This window comes from Aedes albopictus, chromosome 1, assembly GCF_035046485.1.
Source record: "Aedes albopictus strain Foshan chromosome 1, AalbF5, whole genome shotgun sequence".
NCBI classification, from domain to species: domain Eukaryota; kingdom Metazoa; phylum Arthropoda; class Insecta; order Diptera; family Culicidae; genus Aedes; species Aedes albopictus.
The window spans coordinates 135,666,684-135,684,053 of record NC_085136.1 but is presented as its reverse complement, the minus strand read 5'-3'; the positions used below and the strand labels follow the sequence as shown (position 1 = coordinate 135,684,053).

The window sequence follows — 17,370 nt, the reverse complement described above, 5'->3', positions numbered from 1 at the left end:
TTAAGATCTGTTATTTTTTTTTTCAATAATTTAACTATTTGTTCCGCAATATCAATATTGCATTACGATTCTAACATAATCATCAATTTATGTCAAAAACTAGACTAGATGAAACTAGAAAGAACAGCCTGTGTTCAGAAGAAGGAAAAATTCACTATTTGAACTAGAGAGAATAGTTTCATTGTAGAAAAATAGTTTTTTGCACCGAAACCGTTGATGTTCAACTAGTGAATTTTGCCTTCTTTTGAACATAGGCTGTTCTTTCTAGTTTCATCGTAAGACTAGTTTTTGGCATACATTGTTGATTGCAGTAAAACAATAAGGCAATATTAATATTGTATAAGTATCAGCTAATTATTGGAAAACCGAACAAATTTAAGAAACCGTTCCAATTCCTGTTCCATAATCACTGAATTGCGATTCGTGATCACCATTCTACCTATTGAACATTCGGCCTAATGGACTTCGGTCAGCAGTATTTTGACCATACCAGATATTTGTGGACATATGCACTTATAGCCTAGTGACATCGAAGTCTCGCGCTTAGTATCATACAGGCGTATCTGCTATGCTCGATTTCTCTTCATCGATTTTCTCTTTGCTCAAAAACTACCGGTGAATCATTTCCTGTTGTTTTCGTTGTTCTAGCCCTAGTCGTCCTTTCTCGGAACAAACCAAGAGATCATCCTAGCAGTGAAAATATTGAATTATTGTAAACGATTGAAACTTATAACATTTTTTTATGTAAATGAACTGAATTATATCCACCAAATTCTCACAATCACATCTTTAGTTTCAATTAATTCTTAGAAAACGGAGAAAATTTCCATTTGCCCGAATAATATTAATAATATTCAATATTAAATTCTGGGGATTGGTACATTCTGGCAAATGGTACTTTCGGGCAAATAGTATTCTGGCAAATGGTACTTTCTGGCAAATGGTTTTCTGGCGTTTGTCATTCTGGCGAATGGTTTTCTGGCGAACGGTTTTCTGACAAATATCGCACAATCGTTTGCATTTTTATTTCGATTTACACGCCAAGTTTAGCAGGTATAATCAGCAAAAATTTACCAAACTTCGACAAATACCCTTATCTTTACCAAACTTCAGTAAAGCTAAACTTCGTTAAACTTTTGCTGAATGTCGATAATCTTTAATTTTACGGAAATCAGAATAACTGAAAAGTGATTTCAATAAAATAAAAATAGAGATAAAATAAGTGTGTATGAAGGATATGACTAAAAATTTCAAGAGGAATCATCTGACTATCCAGCAGTACTATTTAACTAAATAAAAACTCTACTTGATGTTCACCCACTCGCTGTAAATAATTATAGTATTTACAATCCGATTTCTCATTTAAAAGTAGAAAGTTCTGCAGAAGTTTAAAATTGCCACTATATTTCCAAAGACTTTGTGTAACTTGCGTTTTTTGTTTATTTCTAGAATATCTGAGAGTATACCGAAAACCTGTTATGTAGTGTTGTATGGAGCCAGACTGGTTTAATAACTTAGAAACTTGGAAATTTATCTCAAATTACGATCAAACTTCTTAGACTAAGAGTTCGGAAACCTTAATATTTGTTAGAAACTTTCCAAAAAACGAAAAGAGCACTATACATTTTAAAAAATAACTTGAATGCTACGTAACGTAAGTTTATCAAAACCTATGGAAGTGAGAAAATGTATTAATTAAAAAACAGTCCAAATTTGCAAAAAAAATTTTTGTTTAATGGAAATACGTATTGGTGGGTCGCCAAATTCTATAAAAATCAAAAGTGGGTCGGAAGCTAAAAAAGTTTGAGAACCCCTGCATTAGAAGCTATGATTCAGAGCACCAAAGTTGAACTTTTTTTTGTATGAAAATCTATCAATGCGTTCTTTATTCTGTCTAGTACTGTAACTTTATGTATTTCTCCAAGGCTTTCAAAAAGAAATCATCTATGGATTGTTTTTAAATTTGCTTCATGGATGTTTTCAAAAGGTTTTATTCAGAGAATTTCTCCAGAAATTTCTCCAGGAATACTATATTGTCAATTTCCATGCGTTTCACCTGAAACTCCACCAGCGATTACTTCAGTTTTTTTTTCTAGTGATTCAATTATGAAACACTTTTTGCACAAATTTCTACAGGGTTTACTTCAGAAATTCTTTCAAAGATTCTTTCGCTAAATCTTCAAGTGGTTTCTCCGAAAAATCTTCCAGAGATATATTCAGAAACTCGTTCAGGAAGCCCATCAGAGATTTGTTCAGGTATTTCTCTAGGAATTCCACTAGAAACTTCCGCCAGAATGTGACCAGTTGCTTCTTCAGGGATCCATATCCTCAGTGTAGCAACGAGAAATAGAAAATACACTCACGCTCCTCTCCTCTCTCTCCTCTTCTTGGCGTAACGTCTTCACTGGAACAAAGCCTGCTTCTCAGCTTAGTGTTCTATGAGCACTTCCACAGTTATTAACTGAGAGCTTCCTCTGCCAATGACCATTTTGCATGTGTATATCGTGTGGCAGGCACGAAGATACTTTATGCCCAAGGAAGTCAGGGAAATTTCCTTTACGAAAAGATCCTGGACCGACCGGGAATCGAACCCGTCACCCTCAGCATGGTCATGCTGAATACCCGTGCGTTTACCGCCTCGGCTATATGGGCCCTATAGCCTATACACTCACGCTGTGCATCTCAAAAGGGTCCGTCTCTTACAGGGGATAGACAAAATGATCGGGACAGGCAAAATTTTCCCTTCTAAGAAAAATATCAAATAGCTGTAACTTTTCGAAAAGTGCATCGAATATTCTCAAATTTTTACTGTAAGTTGATCAACTATTTGTGTATCAGTGGACAAAATTTAGACAGAATACCTGGAGGGACTTCTGGCGGGACATCATGAAAAATTTCTAGTGCAGATTCTAAATTAATGCCTGAGGGAATCTCTGAATATATGGAACAAGATTTGAGGAAATTCTGGAGGAATTTTAACAATCATTTGTGAACAAGTTTAATGCAAAAATCTGAATTTTCAAAGGGAACCTCTAGGGGATTCTTTCAATGAATCTCTGAAATAATCTCTTAATCTCTGTATTTTTTCCATAAATTGAATCTTTTGAAAAAATCTTTGGAGAAACTCCTTGGAGCACGCCTTGGAGCCATTTCTTGAAAAATTTCTTGAGATGATGAGAAATTCTTACAGAACTGATTGAAAAAAAAAAACATTAAAGAATATATGCATGAAGTTCTTTAGTAGTCCTTGAATAAACTACCTAAATAAAGAATCCCAGGAAGAATTTCCTAACGAACCTTGCTTGAAGCATTTTAAAAAAATTCTTCGAGAATCTTCTAAAAGTGATAAAGCCTGAAAAAATCCCTAAAGCAATTTCAGGCGGTATCCCTGGAGGTAATGATAGAGCAGTTCGGGAGAGGGGAAAAAAAATCTAAATTCTTACAGATTTTGGGTTCATTCACGAATATCATAACACTGAAATTGACCTTATATGACACCCACCCACCCCTTCGTAACATTGTTTGTATGGGGAGATTTTTTTTTCGTTCGAGCTGTAACACCACGAAGGACAGCCACCCACCCCATCCAGCGTTATTACATTTGTGAACAAGCCCTTTTTTGATGGATCCTCAGAAGAGTAATAGTTGAATTCAAATTTCAGTCATTTAAAGTCATTCTTATGGGGATTTATCAGTATAAAGGGTGCTGAGATTTGGAAATCTTAAGTAACAGGACAAAAACCAATGCCGTTTTTGTCATGCAGAAAAGTCATCGTGATCTGAGAATGGTCAAACCGTGTCATGAAGAATTCTTGAGCAATACCCAAATGTTGAGCAGTTTCATTCAGGGGCGCACCAGGTTGTTCCAAGAGGTTTCAAAGGGTCCTACGGGTATTCAAGAGGAATAACAGGGCCGATCGAGAGGACACCGCGGGGCTTAAGGGGGTTTCATGGGTGTTTCATGCAGTGGCAGTGGATTCAGCGTCGTTCCGAATATGTTTCAGAAGGTTTCATAGAGTCCCATAGGCATTTCAGGGCCGCTCCAGGGGGTTTCAGAGGCTTTTCAGGGAGTTTCATGGACGTTTCATAGGGTTTAGAGGCGTTCCAGGGGATTTATAGAGGTTACAAAAACTTTCCACAGCGTTCCAGAGAGTTTTATGAGTATCCCAGAGGGATTCAGTAGAGTAGAGTAGGTATTCTAGGGAGTTTCAGTGGTATTCAAGATGGTTTCAAAGGACTCTGGGGGCGTCACATGGTATTTCAGAGATATTCCAGTAGGTTTCAAGGGGATTAATGAGCGTTTCAGGAATTTTCAATGGGTTTCTGGGGCGTTACAGGAAGTTGCAAGGGTGTACCAGTTGATTTCAGGGCCGTTCGATGAGTTCGATGGACGTTCTATGTTGTCCCAGTTGGTTTTAGGGGGTTCCAGCAGCATTCAAGAAGTTTTCAAGAGGTTTCAGGAGCGTCCCAGTGATTTTTAGGGAGTTGCAGAGATGTTCCAGGAAATTGAGCTGGTTTGAGAAAGGCTGAGGAAGGTTTCAGGAGCTTTCCGAGGGTTTTCAAGGAATTTATGGGGCGTTACAGAAAACTTCGGGCGTGTTCCAGGGAGTTTTAGGTGGTCCCGAAGACGTTCCAGAAATTTACAAGGGATTTCAGGAGCGTTGCAGAGGTTTGGGGTTTTGCAGTTTCAGGAGCGTTCTATAAGATTTCATGGATGGTTCAAGGTGTTCCAGTGGGGGTTTCAGTGGGTGTTTCAGGAGCGTTTCTGGAGTTTTCAAGGGGTGTCATGGGTGTTCCATGGAATTTCAGGGGCGTTTTTGAGTGTTGCAGCGAGTTTCAGGGAATTTCAGGAGCGTTCCAAGAGTTTTCAAGCGATTTCAGAGAGTTTCCAGAGGGTTTCAGGTGATCCCAATGATGTTTCAGGGACGTTGCAGAGGTTTTAGGGATGTTCCAAAGGGTTTCATGGGGGCTTTTGAGGAGCGTTCAAAGGTCTTCAAAGGCATTTCAAGCATTTTCCAGGGAGTTTCAGGAGTGATCCATGGGGAGGCTGTGAATTCAAGAGGCGTTCCAGGGTGTTTCCTTCCTCGAAAGTCCTCTGAATTCTTCGTGCATCCTCTGGAAACTTTTCCGGAACCCTCCCAAAACCCCATGAAAACAGTTGAAACTCTACTGAAACATCCCTGAAACCCCTTTAGAAATCCTAAGGAATCACCGGGACCTCTAAGATTCCCTCAGAAACACTTCTGAAATTTCCATGAAATTTGAGAAAGAAAATCTGTTTCTGAAATATTATGCCCACTCATCATTCCTCAGTCACTTATATGACATCCCCAGCCCAACATAGTTTGTTGTCTTTTATTAATCCAAAATAGTTTTTATTATTTAACTTTTGGAGGACATTTATCTTCATTAAACCTTAACAAAAACAAATACATTGCACGACTCAACACTGAAAAACAAGAAAACCCAAATTTGAGTATTTTTAAACTCACTTTTGAGTTCTTTTTTGCATTCTCTTTCATTCACTCTCTTTGTTGTTGCCAAAGAGTGAATAGCAGAACAACCCAACTTTGAGAGTTCGATGAGTAAGTGACATAGAACCGAAAGTTGAGTAAATTTAACTGACGGTTGAGTAAAAAAACTTCGACTTTAGGTACTTTGGCCGAATACGCCTAAATGCAAACTACCTACCTCAACATCAACTCCATCAACTCAAAATTGGCTTCCCGCACGCAACCTCGAAGTTTGGTGGATTGAACTCACTTTTGGGTACTTTTGTTTCTCCGTGAAGATCCCATTTCTTAAGGACAAGGTAGCTATAGCATACAAATATAGACGCAACAATGACCGCCTTTCATTCTAATCAAATTTTCTCGAGCACAAATCTGGAGATCCATCAGCGTAGAAGCTTCAGTTTTGGCCAGCCCGGAATTTTGGCCATAATGCGGTATTCAGCCTGTTACTATCTAAATCGGTATAAATTTATTTTTATTAGTAGATTTCAATGTGAAAACCATGCATTTTGATTAAAAACTAGAAGAAAAAAAAAACCCTAAAAAATCAGCTCCCATATGTCTATTTTGGCCAGGGTGCTTATAATTTGGCCACTCTCATAAGAAATACACGTGATTGGCCAAAATAGAAACTAAAGTTGAGAATATGGCCAAAACTACAGCAAAGCTTCTATTTTGGTCAGTGCAACTATTAATACAAAAATCAAGTATTAGCTTGATTTTTGCATTTTTCTTATAAAGCCCCTGGGCAAAGGAACAACCTTGTGATCAGCTTGATTGCTGTCAGGTCTCGGGGCTTAAATGTATCTTTACTCTACAGAGGAAGATGCACACTCGTGGTTCCAACAAGAACCGATACTTTTCGTGATCAAACGAAGAAGCGTCACGGTCCTTGTTTGTTGTTTTTTTTTATGTATTTGATTTCTATTTGCAGGAAGGAAGTTGATACACAATTTGTGCTTCTATTTTTTGAAATTATTATCAACCAAGCTTTCAATATTGAAGACTCAAGAACAAGAATCACAAGAAGAACTAGCATAAATGGTTCCTTGAAAATCAAGCACCATATCATCAAACTTGTTCATTTTGTGTGAAAACACGCAAAGGTAAATAATGTTAATCATTTAATTAACGACATATTCGTTCACAGCTCAATACGCAAAATCAATCTCCCACCTTTCCTCATCCTAAAGGCCACGCAAAACTTAAAAGTCGCATGGCTAAAGAGGTTGCAATGCCTACTCCCAAATTTCACGGTGTATTATGGACGATGTGAGTTCTTGAACTTGCATTGGAGAATTGGCCCCATGACCCCCTTGTGCACCAATAAAATTAAAAATAAAATAAAATAAAAATAAAAATCAAGTATTAGCTTGATTTTTGCATTTTTCTTATAAATTATAGGCATAATCCTTCCATTTGACGCATTGGTTGTTTCCATAGGATTATTGGTTATTTTTATAAAAATGATTTCTCTTAGACTGCACAATGGTCCGAATCCACGTTTTTGCAGGAAAAAAATCCGTATCTTTGTTTTCGTTAATTTTAGGCGTTTGGTGTCTTCAGAGAAGTTGTTTGTATTTGTTTGCTGCATATTTTCCAAAATTTTTTGATTAGGGTGGTCCTCGTCCTAACTCAAATCTGGAAAAGAATTTTTTAATTTTAAGTCATACGCGATCGAGTTCTTCACAAAAGTTGTAGGCAATGCTATTTCGAGTAACTTTGCTGAATACGCCGTTTATCTAGCTCTTAATTTGAACATAGTAGGTCAATTTTAAGTTTTGACTTAGGGTGAGCCCCCCAAAAACGGGTTTTTTGCAATAACTTTTTTATTTGATTTTTTTCGAAGATGTGAGCTTCGGAGCATTTGAAGAGCAAGTAATGACGCATATTTGTTCTGAATATTGCATGTTGCTAGGTCTTGTCATTCAAATGTTATGGGCAATTTTGACTTAAAAACAACGATGTCTTCAAATGCTTATATCTCATGGAGCTGGTAAAATAAAAAAAGTTCTTTAAGCGGCATTTGGAAAGTCACATATAAAGTCGAATGTGGAGCAAATATTACAAGAACGTTATTTTTTAAATTTGAATAAATCGACTCCAAAAATCCCCTTGAAAAATCGAAAAACTATTTATAACTCAGACAGAGTCAAACTGTCTTCGGAAAAAATGTGGGTTTTCACCATACCTAAAAGTTTTCCATACACGACTTTTTTGTAAAACGGGAAACAAAAGCTTGAAATTGATAATTTGTTTTAGAGAATATAACCGTTCTGATTTCCTAGAAAAACATACACAGCTAGTCGCGTTCGGTAATTTTTACCGAAATCTCAACAGCTGACCGATCGGTAATGGTTTTTTACCGAAATCCTGCAAAAATTACCAAATTTCGGTAAAATGTTATCGTTTATCTGTCAAAATTCAACGAAGTTCGGTAAACGTTACCGATTTTTTCCGGTAAAAAACTTAACGGTTGAGATTTCGGTAAAAAAATTACCGAAGTCGGTGATTTTTTCCAAGTGTGTAGCATGTACCCCTAAGAATCAAATTATCAATTTCAAGCTTTTGTTTCACGTTTTGCAAAAAAATCGTGTATGGGAAACTTGTAGGCATGGTAAAAACCTACATTTTTTCCGCAGACAGTTTGACTCTATCTTTGAAATTGTATGAGTTGTAGGGGAAAGACGGGTAACACCGTCAGGGTGGGTAAGCCCGTCACCTCAATGATTTTACCAGAAAACAGTTATTTAGTAGATTTTTGGCCACACACCTCATTCGGTTTTACCATTTCTACTATTTTGAGACACATGATACCAACATTGACTTGAAAAACGGGAAGAAAATAAACAAAACAAACACACGCGTCGTCGCACCAATGGCGGATGTAATTTTTCGCCGGTAGAATTTAGCCTCGGGATTACAAAACAAGTGAAAAAATTCACTTTGATCAATCATGTTAGTTCTATGTATTATTGTATATTACGTCAGGCCTGGGGGTTAAGATGTATATCGGTGGTGTAGAACTTTTTCCAGGCCTCCAAAATATTTTCAATTTTGAGTCTAATTTCTATGCGCTTGTAAAAGATTTTGAGGCACGCATGAAGTAGATTTTTCTTACCTAAGGCAGGTCTTAAGCATATTGAATTAAACTATAAGTGAAACTTGATGGTAGCATACTGTTTTTGTTAGAAAAATCATGTTTTCCACGAAAGTAAGACGATTTTACAAGAAATTGCATACTTTTAGGCGATAACTGCGGTACCTTTTGTGAAACATTAAACGCCTAAAAGTAGGTAATTTCTTGAAAATCGTTTTACTTTTGTGAAAAACATGATTTTTCCAACGAAAACAGTATGTTACCATCAAGTTTTACTTACAGTTTAATTCAATATGCTTAAAACCTTGCTTAGAACAGAAAAATCTACTTCTTGCGTGCCTCAAAATCTTTTACAAGCGCATAGAAATTAGACTCAAAATTGAAAATATTTTGGAGGCCTGGAAAAAGTTCTACACCACCGATATACATCTTAACCCCCAGGCCTGACGTAATATACAATAATACATAGAACTAACAACTTTTCAGATGAATTTATTTGAATTCCAACTAATGGGGCCTTGCTAAAAGGAAGGTTATGCAATTTTTACCCCTCCTGACCCAGACGTCTACCGGAATAAAACTGTCCTCGTGGCTTCAATTTTTGTGGCTCCCAGCATAACTGAAACTACAAATAACAGTGAAGTGGACCTCAAAATTTCATTGAAAAATATTTGTGTTTGCGTCTTTGGCAGCGGTTTGAAATTTTGTTGTAAGCCCCGTAGCCTACGGGTTAAAAAATCTCAATGCTTAAGGTGACGGGGTTACCCCTTTCTCCCCTAAGTAGTTTTTTCAATTTTCAAGGGGATTTTTGGAGTCGATTTATTCCAATTTAAAAAATAACGTTCTCGTAATATTTGCTCCAAATTTGGCTTTATATGTGACCTTCCAAATGCCGCTTAAAGAATATTTTTTATTTTACCAGCTCCTCGAGATATAAGCATTTGAAGACATCGTTGTTTTTAAGTCAAAATTGCCCATAACATTTGAATGACAAGACCTAGCAACGTGCAATGTTCAGAACAAATATGCGTCATTACTTGCTCTTCAAATGCTCCGAAGCTCTCATCGTCGAAAAAAATCAAATAAAAAAGTTATTGCGAAAAAACCGTTTTTGGGTGGCTCACCCTAAGTCAAAACTTAAAATTGACCTACTATGTTCAAATTAAGAGCTAGATAAACGGCGTATTCGGCAAAGTTGCTCGAAATAGCATTGCCTACAATTTTGCTGAAGAACTCGATCGCGTATGACTTGAAATTTAAAAGTTCTATTCCAGATTTGAGTTAAGGCGCGGACCACCCTAATCAATTTTTTTTGGAAAATATGCAGCAAACAAATTCAAACAACTTCTCTGAAGACACCAAATGCCTAAAATTAACGAAAACAGATATACGGATTTTTTTCCTGCTAAAACGTGGATTCGGACCATTGTGGACTGGCCAAAACCGGTGCCCGCACCCTATACAAAAATACCTACTACTCGTTGCTTGCTTATTTGCAGTGAACACAATGAACAATGCGCTTGACGGGTCTTCAGAATTGTGCTCAAGAAAATGGGAGGCGAAACGTATTGTTTGTAAAGCGATCGCTCAAGGCCGTCACCTTAAATAAATCTTTGAGAAATTCGCAGAATAATCTCTCGGTGATAACTGCTTTATCTCAGAAATTATAAAAATCCTTATTTTCGTTCTTAAATAAACTTGAACGCTTGCATACAAAGGAGTACCTTATCTTTTTCGACCCCGAAAGCGATCAAGCGTCAAAAGTGCTCAAATTTAATGGTTCCTCCTTCCGACAACGTCAGAAGCACCAAGCAGTAAAATGATGAAAATCAAATAATAAACGATGCTTCACAAAAGCGCTAGAGCTGCCACCGTATCGTGCCGTGCCGTGCCGCGCGCGTACCGACTATCGTTTACACAGTTTGCCCTCTACGCTAACTCCCAGCAGCGGATCATAATCGTCGGAATTTTTATTCATCTCGTTTCCGTTTAATTTTTCCTTCCAGGTTCAACTGCTGCGCTAGGGACCGACCGGACCAAAACCACCGCGGAGGCCACCGCACCGGCGAACGGATATCTAACAGCAGCAGTAGCAGCAGATTTTCCGGTGGAGAGCGACGACCACCATTCGGAGCCATCATCAGAATGCAAAAGAATATCCCGCTCAAAATTGGAGCAGAAAAAATGCTGCGCTATCACCAACCGAGAATTATTATTATAATAGTGATTTATTCGATCGCCAAATGGCTCGTGAAATTCGTGCAGTAGACAACGGGCCAACGGATCCTCCATCCGAAGCGGGGGACATCACAGCTAGCAGGAACAGCAGCAACAGCAGTAGTGTTGGAGCATTTTGCCCCTAATGGCGAAACTAATTAAACGTAATTGCTGCGAGATGAACACGGGTGATGGAGCGGGAACGATGATTTCGTGAATATAATTTAAGTTCGACTCCTGGTGATAGGAAAAACAGGTCAGTAGAATGCATTTTGCTGTACTCGGGTTGTGTCGAATTTCGGTTTTGAATTGAAACTGCTGATGGTCATTGCGGTACATATACATTTAACAAATCTATGACAAAAGGTCGAAAAAACAAAGAGTAAAAATTCAAAAACGAAAGAATGTTTATTTTTGAGAAAGGGTGAATTTCCATGAAGTATTTTTTTTGCATATTCGACCACTTGCCCTTAAACTACATTTTGAATATGTAATCAGTTATTGTACCATTTAATTCCGCCCTCTTTTGCTTAACCTTTGACAGATACGCGTATTTCGACTACCACTTGTAATCTTCCTCAGTGTCAGTTATCCACTCAACATTTTAAGTTAACTAACAATTTATTAATCTCACTATTATCGGAAAAATCCACTAATTTTTAACACGGATTGACCCAATACATGAACAGAAACTGCTTAACTATAACTGAACACGGAGATGCAGCTTCATATGCATAAAAACGGACATAATATTTAGTTCAACAGTTCCAAATTACACACATTGGATAACAGACTTACCTCTGATGCTGCGCGGTTTCGATAGATTTCGTTGGTGCTTCAATGGGATTTCTGGGTAATAACGGTAACTATGGCATCGGAATGGAAAGCAAAGTCAGGTTGCAGAGTCGTTCCAGGAGGCCCAGGGGATTCCGGGGGTACCAGAAGCTCTCATGAGCCTTTCACGGAGATCCCAGGTGTTTCAAAAAGTAGTAGGAGATGTCATGGGCGAATAAGGCGGTCCCACCGGGTTGAAGGGGGCACCTAGAGATCTCAGGGGCTTTCCAGGATGTTTTAGGAGGCCTTCAGGGCATTTCAGGGCGTCTCAGGGGGAGTTCCTATGGCCTCAGGGGCGCTTTAAGGGGTCTCAGGAGAAGTTCCAGAGAGTCCCAGGGAATTGTAGGGGGTAGCAGGAGATCTCAAGGGCGTTTAAAGGAGGCTCCAGAGGGTCTCAAGGGTGCTTCAGGAGGTTTCAGGAGCATTTCATGAGGCTTCCACATTTTTCGGAGGGCTTCAGGGAAGTTCCAAAGTATCTCAAGGGTGCTTTAAGGTGTTTTGGAGGGATGCGGGGTTGGGTGGTACCATGAGATTTCATGGGCGTTTCAAGGGGGTGACATGGGGTTTCTGAGGATCTCAAGGTCATCAGTGGTTTCAGTGGGTTTTCAGAGGCCTTCAAAGGTCTGACAGAGTTTCAGGGGCGTTTCCGCATGTCAAAGTGGGGTTCCATGGGGCCTCAGCACTATGGGGGATTCCCATACAAGCAGGCGGACAAAAATATTTTCGTCATATTTTCGAGGATTTGTTGGAATTCTGTAGTTGGTTCGACTAAAATATATTGTTTATGAACATTTTTAAACATCACGACCAAGTTTTGAAAAGGGCGTATTTTCAATATGGTCAAATAACTGATCTATATCTATCTATATATATAAAAATGCAGTGGCATACGTGGGACCGCGCATAACTTGCGAACGGATGATCCGATTTGAGTCGTCTAAGTTTTGTTCTGTTAGTTTTCACATAAGGAAGGTTTATGAGGCCTAAAACATGAGAAAATTGAGAGTTTTAGAAAATCGAGTTTTCATATACATTTTGAACGTGGGCTTGGGCGCTTGGCTAGGGACATGAAACGTCAAAAAACGCAGTAGGCAAGACAGAGTTTGCCGGGTACAGCTAGTATTATATATAAAGTTTAAATTTGTTTAATTTTTTTTTATATTTTTATTTTGTTTTTTTTGTGCTTAGAATGATCAAATCTCTTGTGTAGTGACATTCCAAAATGAATTCCAAGGGAATTTGCTTAAAATGATGAGAATCGTCGTTTAATCTCAAGGGGCGCGCCCAGGCGGTCCCGTGCGTAAAAAACGCTGAATCTCCCAAGACCGCAATTTACCGCAGCATTTCGCATACAAAATCATTAGTGTAGACCTAAAGCTTGACCATAAACTGATTTTGAGCCTGGGAATGTTTGGGAAAAAAAAGATGCCGATTAACAAAAAATTAATCTAATGCCTTTTTCAATTTCTTCTTCATCTTGTAGCTTTTTTTACAATTGTTCAACTATTTCACAAACTCAACTGTTTGTTGGAAAGCTTGCTTCATTACCTTACCAATAACACTAGTTTACAGCATTTTTGAACTCGGTAAGCTGATGATCATTTTTGGTGTAGAATCATGCCCTGAGTTCGAAAACGCGAAGGAAAAAAATTACAGTAGAGCGGAAATTTTTTCGACTTTCCATACAAGGTTGATGATTTGAAATCGATTTTTGTTCTATTTTTAAGCAAAGTCGCTCACTTCAAACATCTCATTCTCCGTAATCAATGCTCCGATTGAGCTGAAATTTTTACTGTAACTCGCCTGCATATGATATGTCAAATAAACGTCGAGAAAGAATTTTTAAGTTGGTTTTTCCTTATTGAAAAAAATACATTTCTTCAAAAAATTTTGGGAATTTTGCTAAAATTTAAGAAGATCGTCCCTAAAACTCGCCAATATCTTGAATTTCATCAATCTGACGCAAAACCTGTATTCAGATGATCGAATGGTATTGTATTCAGCTTTTAATTTATGTAAAAAGATTTAAAATTGGTTGAACAAAACGCAATATATTTGAATTTTAGTAAATTACATATTTTGAAAAGTTGCAAAACTCGATATTGAGCTAAAACTCAAAAACTGTTCTACTTTAAATTTTTTGAAGGTCGGTTTCGAAATCAGAACTAAATTGTGCTTAAAAAATTTTGATCGTTTACAGAAGTTCACGACTTTCGTTTTATTTTGTAAACTTGTGTAATGTATTGAAACCAATAGATATTGATGATATTAATTAAAAAATATCGATTTGAAATTATGTGTTGTTTTTTTTTTGCGAAAATGACATTTTTTAGCTTTATTCAACTTTGATACTCAATATCTTTGTAACTACATCAGCTAGAATCTTGAAATTCTCGATTTTTCTTAGTTTATATGTTTAATATTGATAGAAAATTTCAGAACAAGCATTGGTGGAAGTCACTTTTCTGGTTTTTGTCCGCCTGATATCCTATAGTGCTCAGGGGCGCTTAGAGGTGGTATCCATGGAGTTTCTGGGGGGGAGGGGGGGGGGTTTGGTTTGGCATGGCGTTTCAGGGAATCCAACGAGGGTAAATGGAGGCTTCAAAGTAGCCTCAGAGACGCTTACAGATACTCTGGTCCCACAGAAGTTCCAGAGTGTTTAAGGGCCGTATCATGGTGTTATGACGCGTTAGTGAAAGCCCCTTGGCCGGAGCCGTGCCAATGTACCATGGGGATTACGAGCGCTGACTGTGAGTGACGTGGTAGCCCTAGGTAGAAAAGAATAAACAAAAAAAGAACGTCTGTCAAATTGAAGGATTGCCGAGTCATGATGATTGTATTTGTAATAAGGTGAAATCGATTAATCAAAGTCTTAAAGTTCATAGCTAGTAATTCCCATAAACCTATTATTTTGTTTGATTAATCAAGTTTTCGTAGGTAAAAAATAATGAATTTATAAAATGCCTCGAATATTATGCGCATTTATATTTAAGAAGGAAACGATAGGCGATTGAACATAGCATCGATAGTTATTGCAACTGCACTGCATCTGCGTATACGAGGCACGAATAAGGTATTTCCAATTCGATATACGACTCGGCATACTTTGTAATCTAGAGCGAAAAACCAGATTGTAAGTAGCATTGTGCTTTGGAGATATGTTGTATGGTAGGTAATCGAAATTTGAACCAAATTGCGGCTTTCTGAAGCAGTGCAAATTTTAAGTGATTTTTTCTCCCACATGGAAATAATTTACTACGGCAAAATCGTATGCACATGAAAGCCACGGGTATAAGCTTTCTGTTAAATGGTAAAAAGTTTGTATTTGCACCGAATTTCATTGAATTATTTGATTTTTCATCAACAATGATTTTAATCTTAATTTGAACCATCGTAATCATAATTTGAACCAATTTTAATCTTAATTTGAACTACTGGTGGCAGCAGCTCGAGCAACTTACAAAACAGCCAATTCCATGCTAAACAATGAAAAATCACATGAATCTGCTAATTCTCATACCTATTTTTCATTAGGCAGTGGAATCTCAACTCAGAATGTTCGAAATTCTTTAGGAATTTGGAAACTAAATTTGGAATTTTTCATCCCCCAAGAGTAAACAAAGCAACCACTAGCGCAATCTACAGGCCAACACTAGAAGCTCATCCCCGTTTACTAGTTCAAATTTAGATTACAAATGGTTCAACTTAAGATAACGTTCTCCAAGTAAGAATCACTTAAATTTGATAATTTTATGACAAATAATGCGGAATATTATTCGGTTGGTCGGTTCTACGATAAAAAAGCTTTCATTTGACGTGTTCACATATTGCGTGCGATACAGTGCATGAGCTGTACGAGTGCACCGAAAATGTGCTTTCTCTTGGGGGAAATGGGTAAAATCACAGTGATTTTCCAATTGCCTGTTTTCCATGAAAAAAAAACGCTTTTTTCAATGCTTTTAAAGTCCATGTTATCATGTTATATTACGGAAAGCTGTTTAACATCTTTTTCGGGACAATATTTGCCTGAAAAGTACGTCGTTTTAATGAATTTTGAAATGGTTCAAATTAAGATTACAATTTGACTAGTTCAAAGTTTGAATTTTTACCCTAATGTAACGAACTGTTTGAATTTCAGCTAAAAGCGCAAATTAACACCATTTAGTTGCTAAACGGACTTGGTCTCTCGTACACAGGGAGTACTAGAAGCTGTCCCTGGGGTGTTTCCAGGGGATCCCAGGAGGTTTCAGGGGTAACCATTAGTATGGGACAAACATCAAATTCTCGCTCCAGTCGACTTTTTTGATTCCATTTAGGTCCCATATCAACTGTGCAAAATTTCAGCGCAATCGGTGAAACTATAATTTAGCGCAAGCGATTCAAAGTTTGCATAGGATTTACTATGGGAAAAGTTACACTTTCAAACAAAAAATCCCAAAGGTCAGCCCTTGTCTCCTTAATTCAAATCGATCAACGCTTCTTGTAGAAAAATCATTTATGAAACTTTCCTTCGAAGACCGCAAAACGATTGCATGCTTGTGGAAAAAGTTATTGATTTATTACCAATTAGTGATCCAACGAACGGCTTTTTGTTTTGTTTTATTAGCAACACTGTAGCTGCTGCCTTGACTGCTGCTGTTTCTGGGGGTGGTGATGCCTCCCGCCACCCCAAGCAACAACGGCAGCAGCAGTGCTGCTGATAAAACGAAACAAAAAGCCGTTCGTTGGATCACTAATCGGTAATAATTCAATAACTTTTTCCACAAGCATCCAACCGTTTTGTGGTCTTCGAAGGAAAGTTTCATAAATGATTTTTCTACAAGAAGCATTGATCGATTTGAATTAAGGAGACAAAGGGCGACCTCTGGGATTTTTTGTTTGAAAGTGTAACTTTTCCCATAGTAAATCCTATGCAAACTTTGAACCGCTTGCGCTAAATTATAGTTTCAGCGATTGCGCTGAAATTTTGCACAGTTGATATGGGATCTAAATGGAATCAAAAAAGTCGACTGGAGCGAGGATTTATTTTTTCCATACAAGCGATTCCCATACTAGTAACCATGTTGTTCCCGAGAGGGAAACCAACTTTTTTTAGAGCGGCTGACATATTTTCAGCAACGCTTAAACTGTGAATTTTATTGAAATATAACTTATTAAGCATTCTACATTACACAAAGTTAACAAAAAATCTACTTACAATCAAGTGGTTTCCACTTTCACGACTTCTTTTTCAGACCTTCGATTCAAGTAGGTCGAATATAGGTGCAATCACCCTAATTTGGTGGTTACTATGTGGACGCTATGTTTTGGGACACAAACATTTCTTATTATGGTCTTATCGTACAAATTTCTCTTTTAGTGTCTACTTTCGAACAGAAATCACTGGAACGGCAAGATGTAGTAGTTTTCCCCCTTTTTCAGGAGTTTCCAAAAACCTAATTTTGCGCGGCTATGGGGGAGATACACTGGTAAGTATTCACTACTAATTTCCTACTTTTTGTTCACAGGATTTTACTTACAGATTTTCTACATCTGATCATGCCGCGACTTCCAGCTTTCTGTGCAAACTCGCCCACTAATAACTTTAGTTTTAATGTAATTCAACTTGAAATAAAACAAACTAGGCAAACTATCGAAACTGATTATTTTTCACGATGGCGAAATTATGCTTTGTTTATTGCTGTGCTGATTTTCTCTACTACTTTC

The 17,370-nt window shown here is 37.7% G+C and overlaps 1 protein-coding gene across 2 annotated transcripts in view; it reads left to right on the top strand.

Moving 5' to 3' along the window:
• LOC109423013 (dopamine receptor 2) overlaps nt 1-17,370 on the top strand; it is a 521,850-nt gene that overhangs the window by 157,945 nt on the left and 346,535 nt on the right. For both annotated transcript variants that reach the window (XM_062845444.1, XM_062845443.1), the window contains exon 2: nt 10,620-11,086. The gene's annotated coding sequence lies outside the window, so the exon portion shown is untranslated. The remainder of the gene's footprint in view (nt 1-10,619; nt 11,087-17,370) is intronic.